This window comes from Gymnogyps californianus, chromosome 3 (genome assembly GCF_018139145.2).
Source record: "Gymnogyps californianus isolate 813 chromosome 3, ASM1813914v2, whole genome shotgun sequence".
NCBI classification, from domain to species: Eukaryota; Metazoa; Chordata; class Aves; order Accipitriformes; family Cathartidae; genus Gymnogyps; species Gymnogyps californianus.
In genome coordinates, this window is record NC_059473.1 from 126,443,586 (window position 1) to 126,460,242 (window position 16,657).

Genomic DNA, 16,657 nt, shown 5'->3' on the forward strand with positions numbered 1-16,657 from the left:
ATCCTGAAGTGCGGAAATTGAATACGCAGCATGCTTAAACCGAGTTGGAGCTGGCAGAAAAAGGACTTAAAGTGAAAAAGAATGGTTGGAGATGGAAGAGGGTGCGTACGAGAGCCAAACAACAGCTCTGAAGGCAGATTTGACAAGAGAAGAGCGAATGCATGCATGAAACTCAAGCCTCCTAGCGAGTGCAATAGCCCAAAACAATGCAGAATTGTTAAAACAAAAAGAAAAAAAAAAATACAACAAATAAGTTCAGAGCGGTCGGGTTTCTTGCCAAGAGCATTTTCACATGATTGAATATAATAAAATAAAGTGTTGGCAGAGCTCTGCCTGAAGATGATGGGATGGAGAAGAAGAAATGACAGCGAGGGGGGTACGGCGATGGGGCCGGGGGAGCAAAATTGCTTCGTGTTATTCCCCGAGCGATGCCCGGTGAAGCACCCGGGGTCCGCAGGATACCGGCAGCGCTCTTCAAAGTGACCGGGGACTGCGGTATTGATCTCAAGCGGAAAATATGCAGTGATGTATAGTATAACCAGCCATCGGCCAGCCGGCAGGATGAAGGCAATCTTTCTCACAAAAGAAAATCGAGTGTAACAGCGGGTCGTAACGACTGTACTTGCCCGTTGATATTGCACGTGAGCTCCGCTGCGCTCAATCTGATCCCAGCTGACAGGAGGGGAAGGAGGGAAGCAGAGCTATCGCCGCAACGAGCTGATTTCGGAGAGGGGCGAGCCGCGTACGGCTCAATTAGGAACATGTGTCTCCCACCGCCCGCGCTGACGCCTGGGATCCCAACACGTCTCCAAAGCCTCCTGGAGAACATTGGAAGCCCAAAGATTTTCACCATTTCACTGTTACATCCCTATTTCAGGCCTTTTTGCAACGAAGAAATAGGAACAGGGAGGGGATTTTTGGCTTAGCAGCAGGGGCCACAAAGGGGTGTTGTATCCCCAGTCCTTAATGCAGAATCTTTGGGGCAAAGTGGGAAAATCCAGGATTGCCACTGGAAGATGCTGGTATACAAACCAAGCGCGGCTTCCCGAAGGCGTACATTGGGGAAAGCTTCTCGTTTTCTGGGGTGGCTTCTGGAGCTGAAATGCTGGGGAGCGAGCAGAGGGGGCAGGAGGAGAAGCAGCATCTCTGAGAGCATCCACTGCACTTAGAATCACAGAATCATAGAATGGTTTGGGTGGGAAGGGACCTCCAAAGGCCATCTAGTCCAACCCCCCTGCCATGAGCAGGGACATCTTCAACTCGATCAGGTTGCTCAGAGCCCCGTCCAACCTGACCTGGAATGTTTCCAGGGATGGGGCATCTCCCACCTCTCTGGGCAGCCTGTGCCAGCGCTTCACCACCCTCAGCGTAAACAATTTCTTCCTTATATCTAGTCTGAATCTCTCCTCTTTTAGTTTAAAACCATCACCCCTTGTCCTATCGCTACAGGCCCCGCTAAAAAGTCTGTCCCCATCTTATAAGCCCCCTTTAAGTACTGAGAGGCCGCAAGAAGGTCTCCCCGGAGCCTTCTCTTCTCCAGGCTGAACAACCCCAACTCTCTCAGCCTTTCTTCATAGAAGAGGTGTTCCAGCCCTCGGATCATCTTCGTGGCCCGTGATGCCTGTTGGGACCCCTGAACACACCATGTTATAGCACAAAGACACTAAAGGGTAGAGTTGAATGCGTTCCAGCGGGATGGGGGATGAGTAGCAGAGAAAACAGCATCTGGATGAGTATTGCTGGATGGGACATCGCAGACACCACTGGGCAGCTCTTGGCTGATGGTAGACGAAGCACAGGTTGACTTGCTTGGGTGCAAACACTCATAGTTTAGACCCTGGAGTTAGATCCGCCCCCCCATTTATTTAATCTGCTCAGGAGATGATAGTGTAGATGTCAACATTTGGGGCGGGTGCTCCTGATGGATGCTGGTGGGACATCCAGGGCAGCAGTCCCGCTGCGGGGTAAGTTCAGCCTTTCCCAGCCCCTGAACAGCAGCTATTTAACGAGACGAGCTGAAAAATAGCATCCTGCGGGCCAAGGAAATCAGAGCTGCGTAATAGTCTGCTTATCCCAGAGTCACCCTGCGCACTGCCTAGAATGAGAGAAGAAGCCAACAGGAAATGTAATTAAAGCAAAAAGAGAGGACTTAGATCAAAATTGCCAATTTGGCTCCGATTCTGAACTTCCCCAACTGGAGAAATTCAGATCTGCGAGTCTGATCCGGACCATTTATCAGGCCGGCTTCTCTAAAGAGCGGGGCTCCCTGTCTCTTTCTCAGGTACAACCTTGGCCAAAATAAAATTAGAGGTTATTGAAAGCATCTCCTGGAGGTGCAACGCCTGCCCTTCAAGCACACGAATTTCTCCAGACCCGTGGACAAGGTGGTATTTTTAATTTCGCTCGGAGTGATGCCCTGGATTGCTTCCAAGTCCTGGTCAATCACAAGCATCTTGGGGTCGCGTGGGGTTGAGCATCTTCTCTAGCAAAAGAGAAAAGCTCCTCAAGCAACCCCAGCAATGCCAAGGGAGGGCAGGCGGCAGAAAAGCCAGAGTAGGAGGCACGATGCAGCCGGTGAAGTTTGGGACTGACAGAATGATGTTACGGAGAATAGTCAGTTCCAGAACGAAGCAAAAAAAAAAAAAACCAAACCCAAACTGCAAAAACTTTACTAAAGATGATAATTGCTTTTATGAGAGCTGCCAAGGATCTGTCGGCAAGGGACTGAAAACGAGGCAGAATAAAAGAGGAAAGGGAACAGCGCAGTGAAGAAATTAATAGTGGGAGTGGTGCCTTTTCACATTTAATTTTCCTTTTAAATTTACTGTTAGAAGGGGCTGTATTTTGGGGGAAGTCATTGATAGCGACACTTCCCAATCTGCTCTCCAAAGCAAGATTCAAAACCACTCGCCCTTGCCACATCCTTAGGAGGAAGGTAAATAAAATTAGCCCCCTTTCAACATGAGAGCTCATGGTGAGAGCGAAGCCTCGGTCAGATCCGCGGGCTGAGGAAATTGCGGAATCTTCAGAGATTCGCACCAGTTTCCATCATCGGCCAATTTGCCCAGGAAAGCTTCGCCGCTGCTCCCAAGGCTCAGTGACAGGCGTGACGAAGAGCCCGGAGATGAATTGAGGAAATCTGAACTCCCGCTTCATGCTATGAGCCAAACTTGCACCAACTTCAGTGGAAAATGGGGTCCCGTGCACACACCAGCTGTACGCTCCCAAGGAGCCCAGTCCAGCATCTTCTGTGAACTGGTCCCAGTTCTTCAGAGGGGTCTGGGGAGTAGGAAACACTGGAGCCAGGAGCAAAAACGGCTGCGTGGACGTGACCCGTGGGAAGGCGGTAGATTTGATTTCCCCTGTGCCACCACCCATTGCAGCAAGGTGCAAGACATGCTGGAGGTGATGTGGCACCCGGTGCAAATGGCGGGGAGGTCGGTGGCTGTGCAGGAGTCAGGAAAATGGCGTATGGGGCGATCGGTCCGTGATACCAGTGTCTCTGAAACTCCAAAATAGGGGTTCCCAGCGTGTACAGGAGCAGCGTCGTGGGCATGGCAGAAATTCGGTGGGCTCTGGGTGTTCCCCTGGGTGGCTTTGCTTGTCTTGGGTCTGATTCATGCAGGAAGGCGTTTGGCCCCGGGGTCCGAAACGCCTGGCTGCACCGAAGAGCTGCCACCGCCGCCGCTCCCCGCACAAGCACCCCAGCACCGACCTTCACTGGGCAGCAGCGGATTAATGGGATTTTAACAGCAAGAGCCACAAAATTATCCCCCAAAATGAGAAAACTCATCTAGTGACACAGCTCCATCTACATCAGCCTTCCTGAGTTCACGGGTGCCTTATTTTTCACATCCCTCTGTAAAGCAGGTGCTCCAGCAAGTCTCTGCGATAGCGAATTTTCTTGGGATAAAGTGTTTTCCCTCACACATTTATATTTCTAATTGCATAAACATAAAAATGAGCACGGTTTTTATTGCCCTGAATGTACTAGCATCCCCTAAAATACCAGCCAAGCTCTGGCAACGGGGTTCGTTAGCGGCACAAAGATTCATTCATAGCCATGCGATTTCCTTTTTAGAATAAAATTTCAGGATTTTCTTGTCATTCTCCCGTAGGTCATGTAACTCGGAATACCACACGCCTGACGTCTTCAGTGATGACGACGGCTGCATCTTTCATCTGTTGTTTAATGGCGTCTGAGTCTGCTTATCTCGTTATTATACCCAGCACGATGGTATCTAAGGAGGCTGAAAGAAAAATGACTCCATCCAAAGGGAAAATCTAAAACCAGGGGTTGTATAGACTGTTTCTAAGCTGCGGGATGTTCCTCTTCCATTCCACTAATGATTTTAAATAGATGGGTTTTCTGGCCCAGGCATTAGCTACTAATGAAACAGCCCCATTCATCTGCAAACATGGTGATGCTGATTACTGGAGGATGGCGCAAGCGGATTGTACCGTTATCTTACATTTTGCTAATCCGGGCCTAGATCCTAATATAAATTAGGGCATTTCTCAATTTTCTTTCTCCTCTTTAGGGCTCCAAGGGGCAGTTCGAGAGCTGGGGTTAACTAGTACGGAGTTGCGCTGACCCTGCCAGCCTCCTTTTAACCATGATATACATTTTTTAGCCATGATATACATCTTTTAGCCATGATATACATTTTTTAGCCATGATATACATTTTTTAACCATGACATACGTACTTTTTAGTAGGGTCTATAGCAATAGGACAAGGGGTGATGGTTTTAAACTAAAAGAGGGGAGATTCAGACTAGATCTAAGGAAGAAATTGTTTACGCTGAGGGTGGTGAGGCACTGGCACAGGCTGCCCAGAGAGGTGGGAGATGCCCCATCCCTGGAAACATTCCAGGTCAGGTTGGACGGGGCTCTGAGCAACCTGATCGAGTTGAAGATGTCCCTGCTCATGGCAGGGGGGTTGGACTAGATGGCCTTTGGAGGTCCCTTCCCACCCAAACCATTCTGTGATTCTATGATTCTGTGATTAGATGATGGGAAAAGGGCTGGCACAAGGTTGGCACTCCTGCCTTGGCTCCTGGCTGTCACCCTCCAACCCCCCCAGCCTATTTTTTCACCGTCTAAAGAGATAACACCCCCCAATATCAGTGGAGATGCCCCCTTGGGGTCGTGATGCCCAGTTTGGGAGGTAGCGTTGCCCGTTCCCTGACAGAGGCAACCTGACCCTTGGAGCTCTCCAAAAGGCAAATGCCTTGTCAGAGCTGCAAAATCCAAAGGAGTCTGGCTTGGAGGTGCCCGTGCTGCTTGTCTTAGTGAAGCATCAAGCTGTTTGACCTGTGAGGATGAAGCAGAGACTTGTGAACTACAAACTCCTGGAGATTTTACTGATGTGGGCTGAATTATTAGCAGAAATCACATCAGTACACTGCCGCCTTTTATATTAGCCCAGCATCTCTACTTCTGAGCTTTGCAGCAGGTTTTTCCTCCACCAAGACAAAGCCCCAGTTTGCCTTGCCAGGGGACTTGGCACACCATGGGGTGCGGGCAGGGTGCTTCCTCGGGGGATTCCTCCTGCTCCACCTCCCCATGGGTCGCTGCGTCCCCTCTCTCCTTCTCAGCATTCCCTCCCCTCGCAGCACGGCTGCTGCCGGAGAGGGTGTGCAAATGCATATCTGCTCACTCGCTACTGGGTGACCTTCCTGTGGTTTTTACAAAAATTTCTATATATTTATGGGTAATCCAGGAAGATATTTCCTGCTTTGCCTTCTCTGTCACTACCTGCAGAGCATCACCTCACCTGCAGAGCATCACCTCCCCTGTACATCAGTCCTGCAGAGAGGACTAGATGGAAATCGCTGCATTTTGCCCCTCCTGCTTATGTTAATTTTGATGAGGCTGGCTATGAAATAAAGGGTTATCCTTTACCAGCCGGTGCCTGCAGGTTGCCGCGCCCCTCTGCCGGGTGCAGCCCCGGGGAGCTGCGGTCCCGGCACTGCGGTGCAGCCCGGGGAGCGCCCCGGGGGCTGCCAGCACCGGCCCTGCCCGCGGCACAGCACCCAACACTATCTCCATGCGGGGCTGGGGTCCTCCTCCTTCTCAGCTTGCACCTATGATTTCTTAAAGCCGCTCTTTCATCTACGGAAAGCAGTGAAATTCATGGTTGTGTGGGCAAACTATCTGCTGCAAAGTCCAGCTCTCCCCCCAGAGCTGCAGAAACCGGAGCTTCATTTTGCACTTGAAGAATTGCATTTGTCATTACAGATGCCAAGAAAAAGTATGAAAAGTAAGAAAAATAAGTAGGAAAGAAAGACATATTTTACAGGGAGCACAATCAATCACTGGAACAACCTCCCCAGGGACGTGGTGGAGTCCCCATTGCTGGAGGTTTTCAAGACTTGACTGGACAGGGTGCTAGATAATCCCATCTAGGCTTCCTTTCCCTGGACCAAATGAACTTTCCAGGTCCCTTCCAGCCTGGGCTGTTCTATGTTCTATGGATCTATGATCTCCTAGGCATGAATTTATCTAAGCCGAGTCCTTGCCTCTTGTAATTCAGCCTCTAGCAGAGCTCCGGTCAAGTATTCACAAACTATACTCTTGGCGAGCCATGATTTACATCAGGTCTATATTCATATGAGGTTTGCATTAATTTATCTATATCAGCGTGGCTGTGCTAATGCTAAAGTCCTCAGGCCAGGTAAGGTCTGCCCAGCAGTGCTGACGGTCCGAAACAGTGGCTTTGCCAAAACTTTGAATCATCCCCATTTAATTGTGCAGCCCAACAGCTCTAAACCCAACGTCTTAAGTCAGTACTACTAGCTAATTTGGCAGATAACACGGTATTAACTTCAGGAAAGGAGGGAAGATTAAGGAATTTCAGCAAAAGCAGGAAAGCTCAGTGAAAGTAGCAGAAAGCAGAAAGCAAAGAGCTGTGTGTTGGAAGGAGCACCCGAAGTGCCACAGGGAAACAAAGCGGATTTGGGCACGAAAACTGAAAGTAGCTTTTATACACTAAGCCGCCTGCCGCCAAGATTTCTGTATCTCTTTTCACTTACCATCCATTGACTTGGATCTTAGGGATAATATTTTACCTCCTGAACCTGTTCCCAGTGATTTTATGTTTGACAAAGGTCCTACCGGCTTTGGTGGGAGAGAATCAGACCTTCCACGAGAAAACACTGTTATTTTATGTTTGTAAGGCATCGTGTCACCATACACCCATTAAACAAAGAAAAGCAATGCATAGGATCACCAAGAGAGAGAAAATTGAATGTCCTCTTCCTCTGACCTCCAGTTCCGTCTTCAAGTTACCTGTATTTTTGGAAATACCGCTACAATCGTGTGGCAAAGACATTGGTGCAGTTTGCCTGTGTATGATTACAGAAGAGGTTCGAGGCAAGCCAGGCTCTCTGCCTCCCTTGCTGGCTTGTTTCCACTCAGAATTCAGCAACTGGAGAACTATTATTGGATATTTCATACATAGCAGATGGCTCTGCATTTGCTGAATCCTAAATGAAAATCACTAAGCCAGCAAGAAAATAATATTCCATTTTTCACTGTCCTTGGACTTGCTGTGGTCTCTCTGGGAAGAAAGCAGAGCTTCCCCGGGGAGGCCAGCCGCACAATTCGAGAAGCGCTGCGACTACAAGAACAAAAGGGATAGAAGAAATAATAAGTATTTCTCCGACGTGAAATGTTAGATTAATTTGTCATCTGCATGGGCAGAGAGAGCGCTGCATGGCTGTAGCAGCAATAGTTCTCTGATGTAGAAGATCAAGTACAAAGATGAGAAATCAAACCTCTAAGGGAACAGGGAGGTAGAATTAAAAAAACCAAGAAACCAACAAAAAAGAACCTGACATGTGTCGGGGAGAAATCCTGACACAGAAAAAAAGTTTCTTCCCTGAGCTAAGGAGCAACATTTTGATGCCAGGATCTTAAAGCACTATGCAAATACAAATTAAACTTTGTAATCTGGTACTTCAGTAAGTATTGTTATCCTCGGTTCTATCAGTGAGGAGACAGACACCGGCAAGTTCAGCGACTTTCTCAGACTTTCAAGCCACGTCTGCAGCGTAGCCGTGTCCACAATTCCCATCCCCAGCTCCCAGCTCTGTCCTTCCAACACAAAACCTGCCCGGCTTCTGTGAGCGGATTCCTCAGCCCTTCGCAGCAAGAAACTACCATGAGGCTCCTCCCAGGACAATCTCTGCCCTCCTTTGCTGAGCAAAACATGAAGAACCTCTTCCCCTCCCTCCCAGCATACACGCACGTGTTAATGGGTAAGGCAAAATCCTGAAGACCCAAACCCTGTAATCTTAATTTAGGTAATATCCTCTGGCATAACTCTCTAGCACCAGAATTCCCCCAATTATCCCAAACCGTGTTTATCAAGATGGTTTCAACGGTTGCACAAAACTTTGGGGCAAAGAAACATTCGATATACGGACATTTCCAACTGTACAGTGCTGGTTTTAGAATCTATATTTTATATGCTATTTCATAGTCTATTTAGAGAATCATTTAGGTTGGAAAAGACCTTTAAGATCATCGAGTCCAACCGTAATCAGTTTTTACTTTGTAGCCAACGTAACATCAACGCGCACTTTCCCATGAGGAGGTGTCGTATCAGTAATGCAAGCGCGCCAGCTTTTGCCTACAGTATTTTCTCTGTCTTTTTAGCAAGGTAAACCCTGCAAAAATGGCCTATACAGAGCAAGGTTATGCTTTCTAAGAAGCCATTCAACAATTATAATACCGGCATCCGAGGCCTCTTGGCAGATCTTCCCAACAGTGGGGTTAACCCAGCCAGCTTTTCAGAAGGAGAAAGAGGATGATGTGCAACTTCCAAGAGCATCTCACCTCCTCCCAGTCTGCTGTTCATAGTGCTGCCCGATTTGTTTGCAAGGGCAGAGCCAAAACCGCTAATAAAACTTGCATTCAAAAAATTGAATAAAGAAGTGGAAAGTCTCCATAAAAATAAAGAATCACTTTACGGTCCCTGTGGGCTTTCCTTCTTTTTCTCTTCCTATTCTCCACTTTTTTGTTTTTGCAATTTTCCTCATTTAATGTGTTTTCTTCAGACTGGTTTCCATCCCCCTGCTTCTTCAAATTGCTCTCCATGAGATGCAGTTCTTTTCCTACTGACCTTTAATTCTTCTGATTTCTCACTATTTCTTTTCTCCACTCCCTTTCGCTTCTGTCCTCCTTCATGTCACACAGTGCCCGAATGCCTCCCAATCATTTCCGAATCCATCCTTACAACACCCCGCTACGGAAGAGAAATTCTCTGGCCACCCTTTTGCAGACTGAGGTGTGCGACTTAGAGGAACTGAGGCAGGGATTTGTGTCCTCTGGTGTTAAGATACCTGGTGGTGGGGTGGAAATGAGAGACCTGGCTACACAGGGTTCCCTGTGAACCCACGGGAAGAGCCGAGACAGTTCCCAAGGGGGCAGCTTGCCCGGGGGCTCTTGGCGTTGAAGGTGGATGGGGCAACTTGCTTAGGAAGCCTGGGTGCCGCAGTGAGTGCTAAAATGAGACGGGATGGATCCGGGCATACGCAACTACCCCAGATCACACAGAGTTTCTGCTTTTAAATGAAGACGTGATCTCCAGTTTCTCCTCTCCCTACTACTTCTCCTCCTTATTCCCACGCGTCTTCCAATCCAACTTCATTTCTCCATCTTCCTCTCTGTTGCAGTCATTCCCCTCCAATACGGACGACGCGTGGTTTCTTTCTGCACCACCAAGGTCTCTTCTTTCCTCTTTCTGACTTGGCATTTCCTTGTCTTTCCCTTTCTTTTGGTCTCCCGAGAGCTCACCTGCACGCTTGCATTGCAGCGCAGCACTGGCTCTCCCGAAGTCAGGGAGCTGGAGTCGTGCATCACAAAGCTGTTAGGAGACTAGAAACAAAAAGTAGAAATAAATGGTTGGTTTTCATCTTGACTATAAGGCTAACATTACTGCTACTTAGGATTCTGTGGTGTGTCTAGTTTTCAATGCATTTATTAAAGGCGTGGTTGGGAGAGGTGCAGTAAAGTTGGGATTTGCAGGTGAGGCTCGGTTCGGCAGTGTCTAGAGAAAACACAGGCATTTTTCAAGGAATCGATGCAAATCAAGTCAGCAGCAACAGAGTGGTAGGTAACGTTGGTGAGAACTGCAATGGAACACGCACTGGGAGAAAAACTACTCTTCAGCTACATCTTTCAGGAAAAGGACAAGCACATCATTATAGACAGATCTGTGAAGAGCTCTGCTCAGTAAGCAATTTGATAGAAAACAACCAAGCAAATTCTTCAGTTACACAAAAGACAGTATGGAGAGGAATCGTATATAGCATCTTTGTGGAAATTCACAGCTGCATGTCTCTAATCCTGGCTCAAACAGGGTATCGCAGAACTGGAGGGGATGCAGAGCTGCTCACAGCAACGAGCATGATCCTTCTACCAATATTAAATAGTATGTGAGGGCAAACCGATGCTGTTTCGTTATGAGACGAGAACAAAAGCTGACATTTAGGCCCCAAACAGGACAATTACAGGATGCTAAGCTAACTGCAGTGCACCTATGGCTTTGGGTGACCAACTCTTAAACTAACTTCATAGAAAGATTTCTTGCTGACTGTCAGTTTGCTAACGCTTTAGCTCCTCACTGTATTTGTTGCGACTCAGTAGTAAGTTTACTCAAGGGATCCCATACTAGACGGTCTTGACTGTACCAGAGGGTGAATACTGCATGTGTTTTCCCTCTTTATCCGCATTAGAGACATTACACAAACATTTCACTCCGGGGCGGGGTGGGTGTCAGCTATTTGATGTGACCCCTACCAAAGGGGATGCTGAGAAACAACATAAACAGAGCTCACATCTCCTGTGTCAGGTACCCGAGAACCACTCGCTACTAGTTGGTGCCAGGCACAAGTAGTTATTCCCTCAGCAGGAGCACAAGATCTTTCAGACTGTATTTAGTAGGACCTATTTAATTCCATTTTCACAGTGTATTTCTAAATCTGTCAGTAGACCATTACCAAACTATTGAGCTTTACTATTGACTAGCCATAGTGACTGGTAAATCATCTGGGGTAACGCGAGTGCAGGTTCCCCAGACGTACATTTTCTGGCAGTCATTTTTATTTTGTATGCGTAATACCTTAGCTCACATCTCTTAATAATGTGGTCCCATTTCATTTTCAGCATTGGAACTTAAATCAACCTGGACATCAGTTTTTACATAACGTATGTTTATGGTGATAGGTATTTTTGTGGTAAGAGGCCATTACTGAGAGAGCCTACTAAGCTATCAGTAATCTCAACAGCAAACAGTTGCATTTGGGAACAAGCTGTAGTAATGCTAAACATATTATCCAGTTTTAATCCTTTTTATTGTACAAAAAATACACATTTCTATTGCTTTTGGTCCATATTTTATGATCCCAATATGACTTCATCAAATTTTCATTTGATTCCTAAATTTGACATTCACTGTCATTGAACATGACGTGTGGTACCTCCTAATTTAGGCAGTTCTTGGTTAGAGTTTCTATACCGAAGGAGTTAAAAACTTTCAGCTCATAAAACAGTATCACTTAGGCCTCTCACAATGTTGTATACCATTACACCCAACCCAGTCGTGAGTCCATGCTGTAAATATTTCCTTTACTTAGGGGCCACAGTTTTGCTGGACTTGGCCACCGAAAAGAAATCAAATATTTTTTGTGATGCAACAGCGGGGCACCCTGCTGCCTTGTTGCCCCTGAGGGGAAGTCTTGTACCGTGAAACCTATGGGTTTCTTTTTCTCAGGAAGGACCCCTGATTTCAAAAGGAGAAAGCCACGATCTAAACACGCTTCATTCCTGGTTTCAGTTGCCACTGTATTCTGGGATTTTACATTCAGTTTAACCTTAGTTGTGGTATTCTCCATTCACATGTCTCAGGTCACTTAGATGTCCAAGCTACATTATAATTTCTCTCATTTACACTAATTTTCAAGCAGTCGGAATTAGGATAACCTCTCCAAGTCAGGTTATTACCATTTTCAACCCCTACATTGTACCTTTCGTGAACTCAGAAACTGCAGCATCCTGAAGTGTTAACCATGTTAGTGATCCCTTGCAAGGACTTTCTGCCACCTTCAAAGCAGTGGAAGGGGTTACAGTTATCAATATGAGGAGACACCTGCATCAACAGAAACAGTCGCCCATGTGTGATGCTGGAATCGCTTTCAAATTTTCCCTGCCCTTGCTCGGCTCCAGTTCCTTTCTCACTTCTGACTTCACCCACAGCAGTTGACCAACAAGGAAAGTTATTAAATATACACAAAACGGTGAAAGAAAAGCAACCACAGCAGAGAAAACCAACATTTAATATGCAATGACTTTTCATTCTTCTTCTGCACTACCTGTGGAGGACAAAATAGAGAAAATTTTGTTCATGAGCTGTAAGTTTCAGGTTGTGACAAGGGTACCCATCTTCCCTTTGTACTTTGTTGATTTGAAACAACAAAGAACCCATCCCCTTTAACTACAAATACTGCTTCCCGCTCATCCTGCATTTTGTACTCCTGAAGCACCACCTTTACCTCTTTCTTCTCTCCTTGACTGCTTCCCCTGTTTTCTCTTGCATTTCTAATCACTTCTGGTGCATCTGTTATCCAGGTTAACGCGTCTGCCTCTGCAGGGGTCTCTGGTACAACTAAGGACCTAATTAACAGCAGAGGATTTCACGGAGGCCAGGAGCTCAGCAGATCCCAGGCAGGCTGAGGCATTTTTGAGGATAACAAGATAGCCAGGACCCTCATAGCGACGGCCAACAAAGTTTTTTTGAAAAAATGGTTTTTCTTCCACCTCGTGCTGCAAGGTGCAGTACCGCTCCTCGTGGCTAGGCAATGGGAAAGATTTTGTGTTAAACCTCTATCGACAGGGACAGACGCAACAGGAACCTGGCGATTGCCGTGGTGGTGTCAGCACCGGTGGTGGAAGGGACGGTGGTGGTACCCGCGGCGATTCAAGATCCCCAGTTAGTGGGGAAGTTGCTGTGGTAGCATCGACCCTCTTCTCCTCTTCCTAATGCATTGAGGGGGGGAGATGGAGGGGAGGCGTAGGAGCAGGAATCTGGTGGTGTGCGCTGTCGGAAACAATGGAGTGAAGCAGACAGGCTGACAGGTCTGTCTAACGGCGGCAGGTCTTGTGTGCCTCACAGAACTACTCACGGGTTTAAAAGTAAGCACTTAAGTGCCTGTTGGCTGCATGGGGGCTTTAGTGCTCTTCAAACTAGTGAAGCATATGATACTTCAAAGGCATTAAAAGTAGGTTAAGGAAAGTATTTCACAGACTGAGTAGGTATCTGAATAAAACTGACAGTCTTTAAGTGCAGATGAGTAAATAGAGGGGGTTCTCTGTGGGATCATCTCTATAGGGTTAGAGAATAGCTCTGCTTTATTCCCTATTCAGCACTTGGTCTTGCCGGCGTGATTGCCAAAAAAGGACAAGTTATACCAACTCTGATGGGAGTTACCATTCCACTTACCAACAGACTGAAACAATCAATTCTTTTTTACACAGGCCACCTAAAAGCCAACAACAAAAAAAATACCGTCAGGAAAGAACGAGAAAATACTCTTTTCTTCTATATTCAGTATTATCCAGTTAGCCAAGCCCATTACAAGCAGGGCTGAATCGCAGATACAGGCAAACACAGGCACTGATACCGACGGGATCTGACCCAGCGCAGCTGGCCTGTGCAAGGGCTTGGTGCCTTCACTGGGCTGAACGAAGCTGTTGAACCCTTACCCCGTAACCCTTAACCATCTAGAACCATCTCCTTTGCATCTAAGGAGTCCACTTTAAAGGGCTCTGAAGCATATTTAAATGCATTCAAAAATATATTTTACTTCTGTGATTAGTAATACTTGAGGTGACTAAAACCAAAAAAGTGTATTTCCCCACCCCCTTTTTTTAGCCTTTTGCTCAGATGAGATAAGGAAATGAGGTTACATAATTTCCGTTTAGAGTTTATAATCAGCCACACTATTTTAATAATCTACATTTAGTTCCACTTTCTGTTTCTTAAATGCTCATACAATGCAGCAGTGTTTTGGTTGCAGGCTCCACAGGAAGACGTTTCAAAAGCCAACAAACACGATCACCACAATTTTTTAAATTATTATTATTCCTTTTAAATGTCATGAAATATTTCTACCAACATGAAGTTTTGTAAATCTTCTTAAAAGTAATTTAATTTCTGACCTTAAGCTCTCTAATGTTGGGCATTAAAAACCAGCTTTTAAAAAACGCTCTGAATTAGCTTGAGCCAGTTTTTCAACCCGTAAGAGATCAGCAGATCCACATGATCTGCTCTAGGAATCCATCGGCACTAAGTACCATGAGCGGTAGTGTATTTTTGCAAAGCCGGGTATTCCTTGCGGCAGTAAATATAAAGCTTTGGCATCACCGATTTGAAAACAACAGGGTTCTGGGTAAAGATAAGTGTCATCCAAAATGAGTATACCTACGCGTAACAGGCAGTATTTCTTCCAGTTAGCACAAGACTACAACCTCCTTTTTGCAACCAGCTCTGTCATTAACTGGCCCAGTGTTACAAGGAATGAAATACTTATCCTATGAAAGATAGGAATTAATAATAGTAACAATAATAACTTTAGTTAAGTACATAAATATAAACACGTTATTAATCATTAACAGAAATCAGCCCATTAATAATGCTTCAAAGCTCTCTAGGAGAGGAACTGTAGGAAACAGAAATTTCCTCTATATTTTAAATTTGGCCACCTGTCCTCTATCTTTAGGAAACAAAAAAGCGATTGTTTAGGAAAAAAATCTGCTGCTATTTTGTATGGCTGTCCCTCTTTTGACACCATCTGTGGTCAGATTAAATGCTGAGATCTGAATCAACATCTCTGTGTTTAATCTCTCGTTGATACTTCTGCAGATTGAGAGGTAAAAAAATGATTACGGGGGGCTGGCCAGGCATACAAGCTTGAGTTATGCCAGTGCCATCTTAATGAATTTCTTAAGTCAAATGTAAATATGACCCTGGAATGTGGAAGCATACGTTTTTGTTCTCTGAGGTCTAATAAAAACACAAAAGCTTTCTGTGTGCTTCAACATGGCATTAGAAGTGCTTTGCAACAGACCCCCGGACCCTCTGCAGCTTCTGAAGCTGAAATTAAAGTATGCTGAGTTTCCTGCAGGACATTAAGTGTTTTCCTTTTAATTGTTTACAATTTGCTCTCTGCTGTGCCTGTGCTTGGAGCCGATACCATAAAAAGCCACTGACAAATCCGAAGCGGTTGCTTTGCAGCCAGGAAAGCAGAAGAAACATGCGCAGGGGGCTTCTCTACTGACAGGCAATAACTCCGCGGTAAAAGACCCAGCGAAGTTACAAACCACATACTTTTGTCCTTGCATCGAGCATAAAATAGGTCACGGCAGAGAGACGCTGTGGCTTTAAGTATTGCCCGGCCTGAGCCGGATTATCATTAGGTTACGTAACTGCTGATGAGCTGCTTTTCATTAAGGCTTCCCCGAGTGGTGCTGGGAGCAGGCGCTGCCTCCAACAACCATCCTGGGGAAGGATTTCTTCCCAGGAGTGCCGCTGCTCTCCTCCGAGCCCCGCAGTCTGCAGCTAGGCCAAGGTGCTTGCATGAACCGGCGTGGGCTAAGTAGGTGTCTGAACACAAAACAACTCATTAACCTTAATGGGGTTGTGCATTAATTTCGGCTAAAGCGTGTTTGCAAAGTTGTAAAAGTAAGAGGTTCGGAGAAGGTGTTAAATCAGTGCGTTAAAAGCATCCTGCTCTTGGCTCGGAGCTTTTTTTTTTAGTGAAATGCATCCTCTGCTGCATAAAACCCCACACCTTTGTATCTTTTGGTGGTCTTGAACACTAGCAAAAAGACTGTCGCACAGGAAATGATGGCACAACGCTGCAGCAACAACAAAGCACACCTGCACCTGAGACCTAAGGAGGTGGAAAAAAATGAAAACAAAGCTGACTTCAGTCATATTCTCATGCATGCTCAGAAGCACCACGCAGTGTCCAGGTAGTACCTTCAGGTGCCGAAGTGCTCGTGTCCGTTGCTCTGTCTCATCTCAGGATGAGCTGGAGGACAAGGGATGTTCACCCTCAGGTCTCAATTCTTCCGTGTGTTGGCTTGTGGTGGGCTGACCCTGGCTGGAGGCCAGGTGCCCACCAAAGCCGCTCTGTCCCTCCCTCCTCAGCTGGACAGGGGAGAGAAAATACAACGAAAGGCTCGTGGGTCAAGGTAAGGACAGGGAGATCACTCACCAGTTACCGTCACGGTCAAAACAGGCTCGACTTGGGGAAGTTAATTTAATTTATTACTAGTCAAATCAGAGTAGGATAATGAGAAATTAAACCAAATCTTAAAAACACCTTCCCCCACCCCTCCTTTTTCCCGGCTTAACTTCACTCCCAGTTCTCTACCTCCTCCCCCCAGCGGCACAGGGGACGGGGAATGGGGGTTGCGGTCAGTTCATCACACGTTGTCTCTGCCGCTCCTTCCTCCTCAGGGGGAGGACTCCTCACACTCTCCCCCTGCTCCAGCGTGGGGTCCCTCCCACGGGAGACAGTCCTCCACGAACTTCTTCAATGTGAGTCCTTCCCACGGGCTGCAGTTCTTCACAAACTGCTCCAGC